At 37.4% G+C, this 12241-nt stretch overlaps 1 protein-coding gene across 1 annotated transcript in view; it reads left to right on the plus strand.

The window, feature by feature from the left end:
• The window catches only part of FBXL17 (F-box and leucine rich repeat protein 17), a 537807-nt gene that overhangs the window by 98651 nt on the left and 426915 nt on the right, over nucleotides 1-12241 (plus strand). The gene's annotated exons all lie outside the window — the stretch shown is intronic.

Consider the following 12241-nt stretch of genomic DNA (forward strand, 5'->3'; position numbering starts at 1 on the left):
GTTGAACCAGCCTTGTATCCCCAGGATGAAGCCCACTTGATCATGGTGGATAAGCTTTTTGATGTGCTGCTGGATTCAGTTTACCAGTATTTTATTGAGGATTTTTGCATCAATGTTCATCAGGGATATTGGTCTAAAATTCTCTTTTTTTGTTGTGTCTCTGTCAGGCTTTGGTATCAGGATGATGTTGGCCTCATAAAATGAGTTAGGGAGGATTCCCTCTTTTTCTTTTGATTGGAATAGTTTCAGAAGGAATGGTACCAGCTCCTCCTTGTGCCTCTGGTAGAATTCAGCTGTTAATCCATCTGGTCCTGGAATTTTTTTGATTGGTAGGCTATTAATTATTGCCTCAATTTCAGAGCCTGCTATTGGTCTATTCAGGGATTCAGCTTCTTCCTGGTTTAGTCTTGGGAGAGTGTAAGTGTCCAGGAAATTATCCATTTCTTCTGGATTTTCTAGTTTATTTGTGTAGAGGTGTTTATAGTATTCTCTGATGGTAGTTTGTATTTCTGTGGGGTCGGTGGTGATATCCCCTTTATCATTTTTTATTGTGTCTATTTGATTCTTCTCTCTTTTCTTCTTTATTAGTTTTGCTAGCAGTCTATCAGTTTAGTTGATCTTTTCAAAAACCAACTCCTGGATTCATTGATTTTTTTGGAGGGTTTTTTGTGTCTCTATCTCCTTCAGTTCTGCTCTGATCTTAGTTATTTCTTGCCTTCTGCTAGCTTTTGAATGTGTTTGCTCTTGCTTCTCTAGTTCTTTTAATTGTGATGTTAGAGTGTCAGTTTTCGATCTTTCCAGCTTTCTCTTGTGGGCATTTAGTGCTATAAATTTCCCTCTACACACTGCTTTAAATGTGTCCCAGAGATTCTGGTATGTTATATCTTTGTTTTCATTAGTTTCAAAGAACATCTTTATTTCTGCCTTCATTTCGTTATGTACCCAGTAGTGATTCAGGAGCAGGTTGTTTAGTTTCCATGTAGTTGAGCGGTTTTGATTGAGTTTCTTAGTCCTGAGTTCTAGTTTGATTGCACTGTGGTCTGAGAGACAGTTTGTTATAATTTCTGTTCTTGTACATTTGCTGAGGAGTGCTTTACTTCCAATTATGTGGTCAATTTTGGAATAAGTGCAATGTGGTGCTGAGAAGAATGTATATTCTGTTGATTTAGGGTGGAGAGTTCTGTAGATGTCTATTAGGTCTGCTTGGTGCAGAGATGAGTTCAATTCCTGGATATCCTTGTTAACTTTCTGTCTCGTTGACCTGTCTAATGTTGACAGTGGAGTGTTGAAGTCTCCCATTATTATTGTATGGGAGTCTAAGTCTCTTTGTAAGTCTCTAAGGACTTGCCTTATGAATCTTGGTGCTCCTGTATTGGGTGCATATATATTTAGGATAGTTAGCTCTTCCTGTTGAATTGATCCTTTTACCATTATGTAATGGCCTTCTTTGTCTCTTTTGATCTTTGATGGTTTAAAGTCTGTTTTATCAGAGACTAGGATTGCAACCCTGCTTTTTTTTGATCTCCATTTGCTTGGTAGATCTTCCTCCATTCCTTTATTTTGAGCCTATGTGTGTCTCTGCATGTGAGATGGGTCTCCTGATTACAGCAGACTGATGGGTCTTGACTCTTTATCCAATTTGCCAGTCTGTGTTTTTTAATTGCACCATTTAGTCCATTTACTTTTAAAGTTAATATTATTATATGTGAACTTGATCCTGTCATTATGATATTAGCTGGTTATTTTGCTCGTTAGTTGATGCAGTTTCTTCCTAGCCTCGATGGTCTTTACATTTTGGCATGTTTTTGCAATGGCTGGTACTGGTTGTTCCTTTCCATCTTTAGTGCTTCCTTCAGGGTCCCTTGTAGGGCAGGCCTGTTGGTGACAAAATCTCTCAGCATTTGCTTGTCTGTAAAGGATTTTATTTCTCCTTCACTTATGAAACTTAGTTTGGCTGGATATGAAATTCTGTGTTGAAAATTCTTTAAGAATGTTGAATATTGGCCCCCACTCTCTTCTGGCTTGTAGAGTTTCTGCTGAGAGATCTGCTGTTAGTCTGATTGGTTTCCCTTTGTGGGTAACCCGACCTTTCTCTCTAGCTGCCCTTAACAGTTTTTCCTTCATTTCAACTTTGGTGAATCTGACGATTATGTGTCTTGGAGTTGCTCTTCTTGAGGAGTATCTTTGTGGCATTCTCTGTATTTCCTGAATTTGAATGTTGTCCTGCCTTACTAGGTTGGGGAAGTTCTCCTGGATGATATCCTGAAGAGGGTTTTCCAACTTAGTTCCATTTTCCCCCTCATTTTCAGTCACTTCAATCAGACATGGATTTGGTCTTTTCACCAATCCCATACTTCTTGCAGGCTTTGTTCATTTCTTTTTCCTCTTTTTTCTTTAGACTTCTCTTCTCGCTTCATTTCATTCATTTGATCCTCAATTGCTGATACTCTTTCTTCCAGTTGATCGAGTCGGTTACTGAAGCTTATGCATTTGTCACATATTTGTCATGTCATGGTTTTTATCTCTGTGAGTTCGTTTATGGCCTTCTCTGCATTGATTATTCTAGTTATCCGTTCTTCCATTCTTTTTTCAATATTTTTAGTTTCTTTGTGCTGGCTACATAATTCCTCCTTTGTCTCTGAGAAGTTTGATGGACTGAAGTCTTCTTCTCTCAACTCGTCAAAGTCATTCTCCATCCAGCTTTGATCCATTGCTGGCGATGAGCTGCGTTCCTTTGGAGGGGGAGATGCGCTCTTATCTTTTGAATTTCCAGCTTTTCTGCCCTGCTTTTTCCCCATCTTTGTGGTTTCATCTGCCTTTGGTCTTTGATGGTAGTGACTTACTGATGGGGTTTTGATGTGGGTGTCCTTTCTGTTTGTTAGTTTTCCTTCTAACAGTCAGGACCCTCAGCTGTAGGTCTGTTGGAGATTGCTTGAGGTCCACTCCAGACCCTGTTTGCCTGGGTATCAGCAGGAGAGGCTGCAGAAGATAGATTATTGCTGAACAGCGAGTGTACCTGTCTGATTCTTGCTTTGGAAGCTTCGTCTCAGGGGTGTACCCCACCCTGTGAGGTGTGGGTTGTCGGTCTGCACCTAGTGCGGGATGTCTCCCAGTTAGGCTACTCAGGGGTCAGGGACCCACTTGAGCAGGCAGTCTGTCCGTTCTCAGATCTCAGCCTCCGTGTTGGGAGATCCACTGCTCTCTTCAAAGCTGTCAGACAGGGTCGTTTGCATCTGCAGAGGTTTCTGCTGCTTTTTGTTTAGCTGTGCCCTGTCCCCAGAGGTGGAGTCTACAGAGACAGGCAGGCCTCCTTGAGCTGCTGTGGGCTCCACCCAGTTCGAGCTTCCCAGCGGCTTTGTTTACCTACTTAAGCCTCAGCAATGGCGGCCCCCCTCCCCCAGCCTGGCTGCTGCCTTGCAGTTAGATTGCAGACTGCTGTGCTAGCAATAAGGGAGGCTCTGTGGGCATGGGACCCACCCGGCCAGGTGTGGGATATAATATCCTGGTGTGCCGTTTGCTAAGACCCTTGTTAAAGTGCAGTATTGGGGTGGGAGTTACCTGATTTTCCAGGTGTTTTGTATCTGAGTTCCCCTGGCTAGGAAAAGGGATTCCTTTCCCCCTTGCGCTTCCCAGGTGAGGCAATGCCTTGCCCTGCTTCAGCTCTCGTTGGTCGGGCTGCAGCAGCTGACCAGCACCAATTGTCCGGCACTCCCTAGTGAGATGAACGCGGTACCTCAGTTGAAAATGCAGAAATCACCCGTCTTCTCTGCTGCTCGTGCTGGGAGCTAGAGACTGGAGCTGTTCCTATTCGTCCATCTTGCTCCGCCCACCCCTATTTTCAAGTATGTTTCTTCAATGTCTAGTTTGTTGAGGGTTTTTAACATGAATTAACATGATGTTGAATTATATTGAAAGCCTTTTCTGCATTTATTGAGATAATCATGTGTGTTTTGTTTTCAGTTTCATTTATAAAAGGAATCACATTTATTGAGGTGTATGTTGAACCAGTCTTGCATCCCAAGGATAAATGAAGTCTGCTTGATTGTGGCAAATTAGCTTTTTGATAAGCTGCTCGATATGGTTTACTAGTGTTTTGTTGGGGATTTTTGTATCTATGTTCATCAACGATATTGGCCTGAAGTTTTTTTTTTTTTTATTTTGTTGTTTCACAACTTTTTAAACCTTTCCATTATTATTATATATGTTATGGTTATTGGTGATATTCATGTTTTAGTTGTTTTAGGGTACCATGAACTGTGCCCATATAAAATGCTGAGCTTAATGGGTAAATGTTGCGTGTATTCTGACTGCTCCACTGACTGGATGTTCCACTGTCTCTCTCCCTCTCCTGGGCCTCTCTATTCCGTGAGACACAACAATAATGAAATTGGGCCAATTATAACCCAAAGTAGCCTCCAAGTGTTCAGGTAAGAAGAAGAGTCATGCATCTCTCACTTTAAATCAAAAGCTAGACATGACTAAGATTAGTGAGGAAAGCATATCAAAAGCCGAGATAGGCTTAAAGCTAGGCTTCCTGTGCTAAACAGCCACATTGTGAATACAAAGGAAAAGTTCTGGAAGGAAATTCAAATTGCTACTCTAGTGAACACATAAATGAGAAAGCTAAATAGCCTTATTGCTGATATGGAGAAAGGTTTAGTGGTCTGGATAGAAGATCACACCAGCTGTGAAGCCAAAGCCTACTTCAGATCAAGGATCTAACTGTCCTCAATTTTATGAAGATGGAGACAGGTAAGAAAGCTGCAGAAGAAAAGTTTGAAGCTAGCAGAGATGGATTCATGAGGCTTAAAGTCAGAAACTGTCTTTATAACATGAAAGTACAAGGTGTGAAGCAGCAAACGCTGGTGTAGAAGCTGAAGCAAGTTATCCAGAAGATCTAGCTAAGATCATTGATGAAAGTGGCTACAGTAAACAATGCATTTTCAATGGAGATGAGACAGCCTTATATTGGAAGCAGATGACATTCGGAATTTCAGTGATAGAGGGAAGTTAACACCTGGCTTCAGAGGACAGGCTGACTCTCTTGCTAGGGGTTGATATAGCTGGTGACTTTAAGTTGAAGCCAGTGCTCATTTACCATTTCAAAAATCCTAGGACCCTTAAGAATTATGTTAAATCTATTTTGTCTGTGCTGTGTAAATGGAACAACAAATGATACCACATCTGTTTATAGCATGATTAACTGAATATTGTAAGCCCACTGTTTACAATATTGTAAAGCCCACTGTTTGTAAGCCCACTTATAGTATGGTTTACTGAATATTGTAAGCCTACTGTTTACAAAGCCCACTGTTTTCAAGCCCACATGTTACCACATCTGTTTAAAGCATGGTTTATTGAATATTGTTTAGCCCACTTTTGAGACCTCCTGCTCAGAAATAAAAGATTTCTTTCAAAATAGTACCACTCACTGACAGTGTATGTGGTTACCCAAGATCTCTGATGGCATTTACAAGGACATTAATGTCATTTTTATGCCTGCTGACACATCTATTCTGTAGCCCATGGATTAAGGAGTAATTTAGACTTTCAACTCTTATTATTTAAGAAATGCATTTTGTAAGCCTATAGCTGCCATAGATAGTGATTCCTCTAATGGAGCTTGGCAAAGTAAATTGAAAACCTTCTGGAAAGGATTCACCATTCTAGATGCCATTAAGAACATTCATCATTCATGGGAGGAGGCCAAAATATAAACATTAACAGAAGTTTGGAGGAAGTTTATTCCAACTCTCTTGAATGACTTTGAGGATTCAGTACTTCAGTGGAGAAAGTAACTGCAGATGTGGTAGAAATAGCAAGAGAACTAGAATTAGAAGTGAAGCCTGAAGATGTGACTGAAATTGCTGCAGTTGCATGATCAAACTTCTTATGGATATGCAAAGAAAGTGGTTTCTTGAGATGGAATCTACTGGTGAAGATGCTGTGAATATTATTGAAATGACAACAAAGGATTTAGAATATTATGTAAATTGAGTTCATAAAGCAGTGGCAGGATTTGAGAGGATTTGCTCCAATTTTTACTCCATAATAGAAAGAAGTTTTGCTGTAGGTAAAATATGATCAAACAGCATCACATGCTACAGAGAAATCTTTGCTGAAGAATTCACTGATACATCAAACCCCATTGTTGTCTTATTTTAAGAAATTACCACAGCCACCCCAATCTTCAGCCACTACCCAGGACCCTGATCAATCAGTAGCCATCAACAGTGAGGCAAAACTTTCTACCAGCAAAAAGATTACAACTTACTGAAGGCTCAGATGGTCATTTGTATTTTTTAGGACTAAAATATTTGTGTAAATTTACGGGGTACATTTGCAATTTTGTTACACGCATAGGTTGGAGAGTAGTAAAGTCAGGGTTTTAAGGGTATCCATCACCCAAATAACCTACATTATTTGACAATTTCTCATTATCTTCCCCCCTCCCACTCCCTCACTTTTCCAAGTCTTCCTTATCTATCATTCCACTGTCTGTATCCATGAGAGCACATTTTTTAGCATACACTTAGGAATACGAATATGTGATATTTTTCTTTCTGTGCCTGGCTTGTTTTACTTATGATAATGATCTCTGGTTCCATCCATGTTGCTGCAAAAGACATTTTATTCTTTTTTATGGCTGAGTAGTATTTTGTTATGTGTATTTACCACATTTCCTTTATCTGTTGATGGACACTTAGGTTGATTGAATATTTTTTGCTATTGTGAATAATGCAGTAAGCATATGAATGCAGATATCTTTTTGATGCAGTGAACATATGAATGCAGATATCTTTTTTGATTTCTTTTCCTTTGGGTAGATGCCCAGTAGCAGAATTGCTGGATCAAATGGTAAATCTATCTTTAATTCTTTGAGAAATCTCCATACTGTTTCCCTAGAGGTTGTACTAAATTACATGCCCACCACAGTGTATAAGTGTTCCCTTTTCTCTACATCCTTGCCAACATCTATTATTTTTTGTCTTTTTAATAATAGCTCTTTTGCCTGGAATAAGATGACATCGCATCATAGTTTTGATTTGCATTTCTCTGATGATTAGTGATGTGGAGTATTGTTTCATATACCTGTTGGCCATTTTTGTCTTCCTATGAAAAATATTTATTCATTTCTTTTACTGTCTTTTAAATGGGGTTATTTGTAGTCTTTGGTTGTTGGTGAGCTGTTTGAGTTCTTTGTATATTCTGTATATTAGTCCCCTGTTGGATGAATAGTTTGTAAATATTTTTTCCCATTGTGCAGGTTGTTTCTTCACTCTGTTTATTATCTCTTTTGCCATGCAGAACCCTTTTAGTTTAATTAAGTCACATTCATCTATTTTTGTTTTTGTTGCCTCTGCTTTTGAGGTCTTAATCTAAACTCTTTGCCTAGATCAATGTTCAGAAGAGTTTTCCTTAGGTTTTCTTCTAGTATTTTTATAACTTTGGTTCTTACATTTAAGTCTTTATCCATCTTGAGTGCATTTTTGTATATGGTGAGAGATTGGGGCCCAGTTTTATCTTTCATATTGCAGTCCATTTTTCCAGCACTGTTTGTCTTTTTGCCAGTGTTTGTTCTTGTCAACTGTGTCAAAGATCAGTTGACTATAAATATATGGCTTTATTTCTGAGTTCTGTATTCTGTTCCATTGATCTATATGTCTGTTTTTATACCAGTACCATGCTGTTTTGGTTACTGTAATTTGTCATCAGCTTATGTGATGTGAGCTTTGTTCTTTTATAATAAAATTATAATCTGAAATCAGCTAATGTGATGACTCTAGCTTTGTTCTTTTTGTTCAAGATTGCTTTGGCTGTTTGGGTTCTTTTTTGGTTCCATACAATTTTTAGGATTTTTTTTTTTTTGTAATTGTGTAAAAATGACACTGGTCATTTGATAGGGATTGCATTGAAACTATAGATTGTTTTAGGTAGTGTGAGCCATTTAATGATATTAATTCATTTGATCCGTGATCATGGACTGTTTTCTCATTTTTGTTATCTATCATACATTTTCTTTCATTAGAGTTTTGTGATTTTCCTTGCAGAGATTTTTCACTTCCTTGGTTAAACATTCCTAGGTTTTTTTTTTTTTTTTTTTTTTTTTTTGTAGCTATTAGAAAAGGGATTGCCAACTTGATTTCTTTTTCAGTTAGATAATCATTGATATATAGAAGCACTACTGATTTTTGTATGTTGATTTTGTATCCTGCAACTTCACTTAATTTAGTTATCTGATCTAAGAGTTTTTTAATAGGGTCTTTAAATTTTTTTAGATATAAGATTATATATTAGCAAACAGGGATAATTCGACTTCTTCTTTTCCAGTTTGGAGGGTTTTACTTACTTCTTTTGCCGGATTGCTCTAGCTAAGACTTTCAGTACTGTGTTAAATAGGAATAGTAAAGTGGGTATCCTTGCTTTGTTCCAGTTATTAGAGGAAATGCTTTAAATATGCATCATTTAGTATTATGTTAGCCATGGTTTTGTCACATATAGCCTTTATTACTTTGAAGTATGTTTCCTCTCTGCCTGTTTTGTTAGGGTTTTTATCATGAAGGGATGCTTAATTTTATCAAATGCTTTTTCTGCATCTAATGAGATGATCATATGGTTTTTTGTCCTTGATCCTGTTTATATGATACATCACATTTATTGATTTGCAAATGTTGAACCATCCTTGCGTACTTGATATACAACCCACTTGATCACGGTATATTTTTTGGATGTTCAGTTGGATTTGGTTTGCTAGTATGTTGAGGATTTTTGTGTCTGTGTTCAACAAAGGTATTAGCCAGTAGTTTCCTTGTTTTGTTGTGTCTTTCATTTTGGTGTCGGGATGATACTGAACTCATAACAGAGTTTGGGAGAATTTCATCCTCCTCGATTTTTTGAAACATTTTTAGGAGGATTGTAGTTAGTTCTTTGTACCTTTGTGATAATTTGGCTGTGAATCCATTTGGTCCTGAGTCTTTCTTTTTGGGGGAGTCTTTTTTTTATTATTATTGCTGACTTAATCTTTTTATTACTGACTCATTATTGATTTGTTCAGGTTTTCTATTTTTTCCTGATGCAACCTTGGGAGGCTATATGTTTCCAAACATTTATCCATTTCTTCTAGGTTTTCTAGTTTGTGAGTATGTAAGTATATGATGATCTTTTGTATTTCTGTAGTTATCAGATGTAATTTCTCCTTTTTCTTTTCTGATTTTGTGTCTTCTCTCTTCTTTGAATAGTCTGTGTAGCTATTTATCAGTTTTGTCTTTTTGAAAAACCAACTTTTTGTTTTGTTGATCCTTTGTATTTTTTAAAGTCTCTGTTAAATTTAGTTCTGCTCTGATCTTTGTTGTTTTGTTTCTTCTGCTCATTTGGGGTTTAGTTTATTCTTGCTTTTATGGTTTCTGGAGATGTATTGTTATACTGGCAATTTGTAATCTTTCTTCTTTTTTGATGTAGGCATTTAATGGAGTAAACTTCCCTTTTAGTACTACTTTTCCTGTGTCCCACAGGTTTTGTTATGTTGTATTTCTGTTTTCATTTATTTCAAAAAATTTTAATTTCCGTCTTAATTTCTTCATTGACCCAGTGTTCATTCAGGAGCATGTTGTCTAATTTCCATGTATTTGTAAAATTTCCAGAGTCCCTCTTGGTATTGATTTCCACTTTGGTATTGATTTTCTAGTTTTATTCCACTGCAAGATACTTGATATTATTTTGATTTTTAAAAATGTGTCAAGACTTGTTTTGTGGCTTAACATATGGTCTATCTTGTAGAATGTTCAGTGCGTTGACAAAAAGAATGTGTATTCTGTAGTTGGGCAGAATGTTCTGTAAATTCTGTTAGGTCCATTTGGTCTAAAGTCCAGTTTAAGTCCAGTGTTTACCAATTTTTTGTATTGATTATCTGTTTAACACTGTGAGTAGGTGTTGAAGCCCTCCACTATTATTGTATTGCTCTCTGTCTCTGTCTTTAGGTCTAGTAATATTTGTTTTCTGATTCTGGGTGGCCCACTTTGGGAGCATATATATATTTAGAATTGTTATATCCTTGCACTGAATTGATTCCTTTGTTATTTTATCCCCCGCCTCTCTTTTTACTGTTTTTAACTTAATGTCTGTTTTATCTAATATGATTATAGCTACTACTGCTTGCTTTCTATTTATGTTTGTGTGGAATAGCTCTCTTTACCCCTTTATTTTCAGTTATTTGTGTCTTTATAGGTAAGGTCAGTTTCTTGTGATCAGCATATAGTTGGATCATGTTTTCTTTTTAATTCATTCAGCCAATGTATAGCTTTTAATTGGAGCATTTAATCCATTTACATTCAAGGTAAACACTAATATGTGAGGTTTTAGTCCTGTCATATTGTAATTGTTTTCTAAATTCTCTGTTTTGTTTTGTTTTGTTTTGTTTTTTTCTGTATTTGTTATTGTAGTTTCGTGGTATTCTGTTGTGGTGACATTTCTTTCCCTTTCTCCTTTGTGTGATTACTTTGCCAATGGGTTTTATACTCTCATGTGTTTTTATGATGGTTAATGTTGTCCTTTTGCTTCCAAGTTTAGGACTCCCTTGATCATTTCTTGTAGAGCCAATCTAATAGCAATGACTTCCCTCAATATTTGCTTGTTTGGGGAAGACTTTATTTTGCCTTCTTTTTTGAAGATTAATCTTGCTGGCAATGTTTTTACTTCAGCACATTCAACATATCATCTCAGTTTCTTCTGGTCCGTAAGGTTTCTGCTGAGAAGTCAGCTGTTAATCTGATGTAATTTCCTTTATAGGTGAATAGGTGCTTTTTTTCTTTCTGTTTTCAGAATTTGCTCTTTTTACTTTGACTTTAAATAGCCTGATTATAATGTTCTATGGCAAAGTCGTTTTCGCATTGTATTTGCCTGGGGATCTCTGAGCCTCCTGTATCTGGTTGTCTAAATCTCATGCTAAACTTGGGAAGTTTTCAATTATTATTTCATTAAATAGGTTTTCTAAACTTTTTGATCTCTCTTTTTCCTTAGGGATACCAATAATTCATAAGTTCAGTTGCTCCACATTGTCCCAAATGTCTTGAAGGCTTTACTTATTCTTTTTTTATTTTTTTCTTTGTTTTTATTTGACTGGATTATTTCAAAAGAGTTGTCTTCAAGTTCTAAAATTCTTTCTTCTGTTTGGACTGGTCTTTTATAAATTTTTTTGAATGTATTTTGTATTTCCTTGAATGTATTTTGAATTCCTTAGTCCAGAATTTGTTTTTTTCCGCCAAAGATATCTACCTCATTGGTAAATTTTTCATTAATATTCTTAATTGTTTTTCTGTGTTCTTTGTATTTGTTTTCAGATTCCTCTTGCATCTTGTTGAGGTTCTTGAAAATAAATACTTAAAATTCTTTATCTGGGGTTTTGAGAATTTCTTTTTGGTTAAGATCTATTGGTAGAGAATTATTGTGCTTCTTTAGGGGTATCATATTACTTTTTTTTTCTTTTTTTTTCCTGAAGATGTGACTACGATGTTGGTTGAGTAGAGCCCTTTGGTTTTGTTTCTGGGTGCATGCAGCACTGAAGTCTGTGTATGATTATGAATATTATTATTTTAGCTAAATAGCATTACTGGTATCCATGGTTTCCTCTGTTTATTAGGGTGCTGTTGTTTGTGGAGGCTGTGATGAAGTTGTGCTGGGGTCTGGGATGCTGGATGGCCTGGTCTTCAAGTTGTAGTGGTGATGGTGGTGGACTAAGCATGCCTTTTGTTCCCAGGGCTTTGAACACTGGCAACTGTGTTAGTGATTCCAGGCATGCTGATTCTTGGGCCTCTAGGTGTCTTTCTTGAATGTTGGTTGTAATAGCAGTTTACTATTACTTGAATAGTAATAGAAGCGGCTCACAAGTCTCTGAGTTGGCTGACATGGCATTGTTGATGGCAGTAACAGTGTCGAGATGCTTTTCTGGGTTCCAAATGCTCTGTGCTTGTGTTGGCAGTGGTTGCAATGTGCAGGCTGGCTTCCAGGCCCGCAGGTGGTGCTTACAGGTAAGAGCCAGAAACAACAGGGTGTTTATGCCCAACCTCAGTCTCTCAAGAGGAGTGCTTCAGTGTACCAGGTGGTGGATTGGGTTTGTAACCTTTAGGACCCTGCATCTCTCACCCTGTCTTGTCAAAGGAGGTTGGGCAAAGCCAGGCACATCTGGGCTGGTCAAGCTTGCACTCAGGCCCCCCAGTGGGGAGTGCTTGCACCAGCCGTGATGGGG

Source organism: Chlorocebus sabaeus, chromosome 23 (genome assembly GCF_047675955.1).
Source record: "Chlorocebus sabaeus isolate Y175 chromosome 23, mChlSab1.0.hap1, whole genome shotgun sequence".
In the NCBI taxonomy this organism is placed as follows: Eukaryota; Metazoa; Chordata; class Mammalia; order Primates; family Cercopithecidae; genus Chlorocebus; species Chlorocebus sabaeus.